Source organism: Erithacus rubecula, assembly GCF_903797595.1.
Source record: "Erithacus rubecula genome assembly, chromosome: 5".
Lineage (NCBI taxonomy): Eukaryota > Metazoa > Chordata > Aves > Passeriformes > Muscicapidae > Erithacus > Erithacus rubecula.
Window position 1 is genome coordinate 58,320,635 of NC_136687.1, and position 6,618 is coordinate 58,327,252.

The following is a 6,618-nucleotide window of genomic DNA, read 5'->3' on the forward strand; positions in this document are numbered from 1 at the left end:
GGGGCGCTGCCGGGAGCGCCCGGGACGGGGCGCGCTGGGATCCGCCGGGAGCGGGGCGATCCTGCGGGGACCCGGAGCACGGGCGGGGGGCGGCACCCGTCTGTAACTGCGGGGCCATCGTGGCGAGGGCAGGCATCAGGTTTCATAGCCTGCGTGAAATCCCAGCCTATTCCGAGCTGGGAGGGACCCGCAGGGATTATCCATCCAACCGCTGGCCCTGCACGGGACATCCCCAAGAGTCACACCCTGTGCCTGAGCATTGTCCGAGCACTTCTTGAGCCCGGTGCTGTGACCGCTTCCCTGGGGAGCCTGTCCCGGTGCCCAGCCGCCCTGTGCGGGAATGATTTTTTCCTGAACTTCCCCAAGACAATGTGAGGCCATTCCCCGGGGTCCCGTCACTGTCACCGCAGAGAAGAGCTCAGAGAAGAGCCCCTCCTCTTCCCCTCGAGCTGTAAGCGCGATGGAGTCTCCCCTCACAGGGCTCCCCTCAAGGCCCCTCAGAATTCCCAGCCCTCGGGAAAGGCTCGGGAATCACCCAGGACGGGATCCGTGCTCCGGCGGGAGCAGCAGGGCTGTGGTAAAAGCAGGTGACAGCTTGGTTGTGGTTAAAGCTTGGTTAAAGCCGTGCAGCCAGTCACTGGGATGACGCTGAACAGGAAAATCTGCTCAATCTGTTGCACTGCAGGTGCGAACAGAGCCTGTCCAAAGGGCCACACCTGAGCACAAGGCCCCTGACAGCGCGGACAGCCACATTCTCCACATCATCCAAACTGCTCTACAAATCTTCTCCTGCAGATTTGTCACACCTGTAGGTATTGCAGCAATATTTACTAGTGCTGCAGCTACTGAGTGCACTCCACAGATTTGGGAAGCTGCATCTTCCAAATCCTGAGAAACCTCTGTAACCTGGAATGTAGCAGCAAAACAGACCATCTTCATGATAATGGTCACAACCTTCATTCCATTATCTTGTATTGCAGACATCCTTTAATATTTTTTGAAGTTAAAATCATTAGCTTTGACATTTCCAAAAGATTGTGTCACTTTGTTTCTGTCAGAGCTACTCAGAATAATAAATTCCCAGAAAATCTCAATTTTCCTACAATAGGATTTCTCAGCTAATCACAAATTAACTGACATATTTTTCCACTCCTCATTGTCATCTCTTACCACAGATGAAAACTCAGTCCCTGAGCTTTGCTAAACGCTTTTCTCTCCATTCAGGGTCACAGCTTGAACTTCTAAAATGCATGCAGCAGCAAATAACACTTAATTGTGTTATTTTAGCCACCTGTACTCTTTCCAGCATAGTCTCGTGTCCACCTGCTGTGTCCCAGCTCCTGGCATTTGGGAAAAGTGGTGAGGATGCTTCAGCAGGTGTTGAGATATTTGTGTGCTTGGTATCAGGAAAGCTGAACATTCACCCCTACTTCAACAAAATAATGGCAAAAAAATCTTGCCGAAAGTTAAAAGACAAAAAGCTCTAAATTTCTTTTTGAAGTCCTGAAAGCAGAGCAGAAGACTATGCAAAAAACCCAGAGAAAACCAAAACCAAAACCAAACCCCACCCAACAACAACCAAAACAGACCAAACCACCCCCTCTCCCCCCCCCAAAAAAAACCCAAACAAACAGAAACCCAACCAAAGCAGGAAAGAGGACTTTCCAAGTTAACATGAAAATATTCATGAACACAAAAAAAAATTATAACAGCCCATACAGATCCCAAATATGAAGACCTAAAATTGAAAGCAACCAGTGGCATAAAGAAGTTCATGACATAGGTTAGTTTGTGCTGAACACCTACACTATGGTCAAATACACAATAAAGCAAGAAATCCCCCTCAGCCAGTACCCAACAGTAGAGACATCTAATTATTAACATGCTTATGAAGTTAGTAAAGAACAGTTTAATTACAGATTTTTGTCAAATCTCTTGGGCGACACGTCTTTCAATTTTGTTGCTTAGTTGTGCAATCATAACTTTAATTAATATTCTTTGGATGGCTCCTTGTTAAACAAAAAATTGAAACACCACAAGTAAGAGCAACTCTAAATGATACTATTAGCTGTGCAGCAATTATGCTAATAGGCATTGCTGCACTGTAAATCTTCCCAAAATTTGGGAAACAAAAGGAATTACATGGAATTGTTTGTGGTTGCTCCATCAGACATATGGCAGTCATTTGGGTTGAAGAAGGTGACAGAGGGATGAGATCTTGGTTTGTGTTCAGAAAAAAAAAACTTTTTTTTTAGTTTGCAATGCCAAACTAAGATGGGATGAGATGCTGCCAGTTTTTCCAACTCCTTACAAGGCTGATGTTGAGCTGGACTATCCCATCAAGAGAAAATTCAATTAGACTTATTTCAAAGCCATCATTTCTGTCCCTGGCATTTTTCTTCCATCCTCAGATTAACAGTGCTGCAGGAAAGAGGTAGTGTGTACACACACACACACACAATCAACAGTCAGAGAAGTCATCAAAAATCATGATTCATCTGTTTAAAAAAAAAAAAAAAGCCAACAAACCAAGTAAAAAAAAAAAAAACAAAACAAAAAGCCCCCCAAACCCTCTGCCCATCAGCAAAGGTCACTGTCATCAGCTTCATCATTACTGACAACACATTGATTTTTCCAGTATTGAAAAAACCATCCCCCACAATGAAAAACAACACATGAAAATGATAGCAGATATAAATTTCAGTAGATTCCTTCATGCAATGGAAATGTTTTAGAGTTTACCACATGCAGGTGTATAAATTTTCTCCACATGCTCTTTAAATTTTGAGTACAGTGAAGATGACACTGAGATTGTTCAAATTATGGTGTAGCCATCCTGGTAAAATTAAGCTTTCATAGAAAATAAACAGCCCAGACTTCATCAGCTGTGCTTAAACAAATTGTAATGAACATTTGTAAGCCTGCTGTGCTTCTGTCTTCAAAAAGTAGACTACAAAAATAGTGACATGTGAAGACCAAAATTCTTGCAAATTGTGCCCAACCACAAGCCAGTGAATATTTACTAACAGCAACATGACATGTAGATAGCATATCAGACCAATAAAATTCACCCATTAAAAGAAAAAATATAAAGGACCCCATATGGAGTCCTTTTTACAGAAATCCTTGAAGAAGGGAGATTCTGTAACAAGCAGCACTCACAGCAAAAACCCCAGATGAATAAAATGCTTTTAGATTTTATTCCTTTGCTGCTGACTGAAAACGCTCAACCAAAAGGAAAAGAAATATATTTTTTCAATACATAAAATATATTTTTGTATAAAAAATAGTGCACCAACACTTTATTACACACACAGATTTTTTCCTTTTCAAAACTCCTCCCTCTCAGCAACCTGACCCTGTTTCCTTTCATGAAGTTCACTCCTCACCTTTACAGTGCTGCAACCAGAGGGAAACAGGGCAAGGAAATACTCCTTTGGAAAACTTCCTCCACCTATTGGCACAGCAGTTAAACCACCTGACTTACAGAATCACAGAATTAACTAGGTTGGAAAAGACCTTTGAGATCATCAGGACTTCCTCCTGCTGCTATTACTCTTAGAGCAAAAAGACTTAAAGAAGTTAGATACAGACCTTCACTGAGAAATTTGGATAAATCTGAAAAAGAGGCTTTTTAAAACATGACATAATACTTAATTTTTCTATTTTAACTACATGGGCAGTTTAAGTAAAAGTTCTGGTCAGATTTCACATACACAGGTATCTATCTGCCTCTACACCCAAATTCCTTAAATTGATGCTTCTGCCACAGCATCTTGATCTCATTTTCATGGTTTTCTTGCCTTTCTTATGCTGCTATGTTTCTCCTCAGTTGTGATCTGGGTCAATTTTCCTCACGGTGTTTAGATACTTAAATACTCATGGAAGACTTTGGAAAATACTTTGACACTTAACATTGACAAATATCTGCTTTCCTGTAACTATACTATCAGAATAGATACGACTTACAGGAGCTTCCAACACAGCTTTTTTTGCAAAAGTGGTGGGTTCTCATGTGTGCTGTGAACTGTGGTTGTTTGTGCCACATGTATTTCCTGAGCCCTTGGTTTTAGACATGAATATGCCTTTTGTATTAACCTATAGCCATTGCTTCTGGAGTTACTGCTTTGTATACATCATCTGAATTCCTTTCTGCAGTAGTGATTATTCTGAATCACAACAGAGATTTGCTATGTTAAAAAAACCTAAAAACCTCCTGCTCACTCACAGAAAACAGAGCAGCTGTTAGAAAAGTAATTGGTTTTCAACCCTCTTTTAATTAAAGAGAATAGCTGGGGGGGAAATCATGTCAGAAAGACACGGGAAATCAAAGATTTCACGAAAGAACTAAGTCCTGGAGAAAATGTAACAGCATTTATTCAGATCATTGTGATGCAGGAGAGATAACTACTAAGAGAAAAGTCTGATATTGTGTGTGTAGAATGGAAAATTTAAAATAATTTATTTTTAAAGAATTTTGTTTGATTTTTTAAAAAGCAGAATAACATCCCATTTACAGAAAAATAACTGCTTGCTTCAAGTTTCCATCCTTATATACTATGTACCTCCTAAAGGAAAATCTCAAGATCTTAGAACTATCCATTGGAAATTTATTCCTAAACTTAAAATGTTGTAGGGAGCCAATGCTTTCTGATTCTTGACCCCAAACTTTAAAGATGGCCCTTCACCTGTTACACCAAATGCTCTACAGAAAATGCAGACCACAAATAGAAAAAAAAAAAACGGGGTGAACAACAGTGTTCATAGTGAGATACAGCACAGCTCTCAAAGGGTAGTGCTGAGTATACTTGCATCACAATCCTAAATATTATCCTATCCATTTTACAAAGAAGAAACAAACCCACCAATCCTCTCCAAAATGAAATTTTTGCTTCAACTCATGTTTTTAGGCCAATCACTTTTTTCAGGGCTTGTTGGTGCTTCCCTGGTACTGCCACAGGATCTGTGCCCCAACTTCTAACTGAGCACTGGAACTGGGGACAGCTGAACCCCATGGTGTATGAGGGGATCAGAGGCTAAATCCTGGTCCTGGGTGGCTCCTTTACTTTTTTCCTTCTTTTTAAAATAGTTCAAGGGCCAAGTCTATTTTGTGCTTCTTCATCCTGGGCTGTCAGTGAGTAGAGCTAAAGGCAAAAATGTCTTAAAATCATCACTTCTTTCATTTATGGAGGAAAAATTTACTTAAAACACAAAGAGTATTTTTAGGATTTAATTCCTAAACTTACATTTACATAATTGAGTAGAAATTAGATTTTTAAGGAGTTCTTGGAACTTTCACTTACTTAAAGAGGACAGCAATGCCTTGAATATTAATTTCTGCTCCTCAAAAGATCCCAAATGGATTTGTGTGCCTGGGAAATTTGAACCCTGTTGCACATAATGCCTTTTCAAATGCTGCTCTATGCCTAACTGGAGATTATGGAGCTTAACTCTAAACACCATTTGTTTCCAACATTTGGGTTTCAATTATGATTAATTTTTAAAAAATAATTATATATGCACAGCATGATTTAGAGGTATTACTGTGAAGATCACCTCAGCAGAGGGTTGAATCACAGTTTTGATGTAATTAATTCCAGACTCTGAGGCACACCAGAAGGCCAGTCTGAGGCATCTCCAAACTCCCAGGCCTGAATCCTTTACCTAACACATAACAGAAAGAAAAAAATCTTAAATGTTTCATTAGTCTGCATAGTTTATAATTGTGCAAAATCCAGCACAAGTGAACAGGCACAAGCAGTGATTCCTTCCTTTAAAGCATATTCCCTAAAAAGCACATAGAAATATGAAAACTTATAAATTTTAAAGTCTGATAGGAATTCAGGGTAAATAAGCTGTATTTATATTCTCCTCCTCTTCTGGCCTTCTGATTAAAACAATCAGATGTCTGGGTACCTTGTGCAAGCTCCACATACACACATTGAACCAGGACCCCAAACAACATTTATTAAAATCTTATTAGGACTGGCCTTTCTGAAAATGTGATACACATTTTCTTTTAATTTCACTGCAGATATAACTTACCAGGAAAAGGCTTGGCAATGATGAGGGATCCTGGGAGAATTTTCAAGAGAGAATCATGATGATTACTACAAGTGCTGGCTTTATAATTGTAGGAAAACATTGAGACTCTCCATTTTACCAACTTGGTGCACTATGTTCTAAACTGTACAGGATTTTTTTTTCTATGCCATTTTAGCATATTAAAGTTAAATATTTTATGTGTATGTGCAGCAGATTGCACAACTGTACACTTCAGCTAACCTGCTTCTTATTAAAATGCTGAAGCAAACATAGACCATCCCTTTCAAATAAAACATGGGAATTTTCTTTTCTAGACTATCTAGAAAGAAAACCACTGGCACCAGAACAGTCTAGCTCTGTTTACCTAACAACTAGATGGCAAAAACCTTTCAATGGTCATGCATTCACTACCTGTTCTCCTTCCACTTTTGCTACTGAAAACATCAGGGCTGCAGAACCATAAACATATTCTGGAAAACTTCAAATGTCAAAGACATTGTTCATAACCCTCTCAACACGTTTTCTTTGTATCCCACTCTGCACCTTGTCAGGCTGAGAGCTGAACTCAAAATG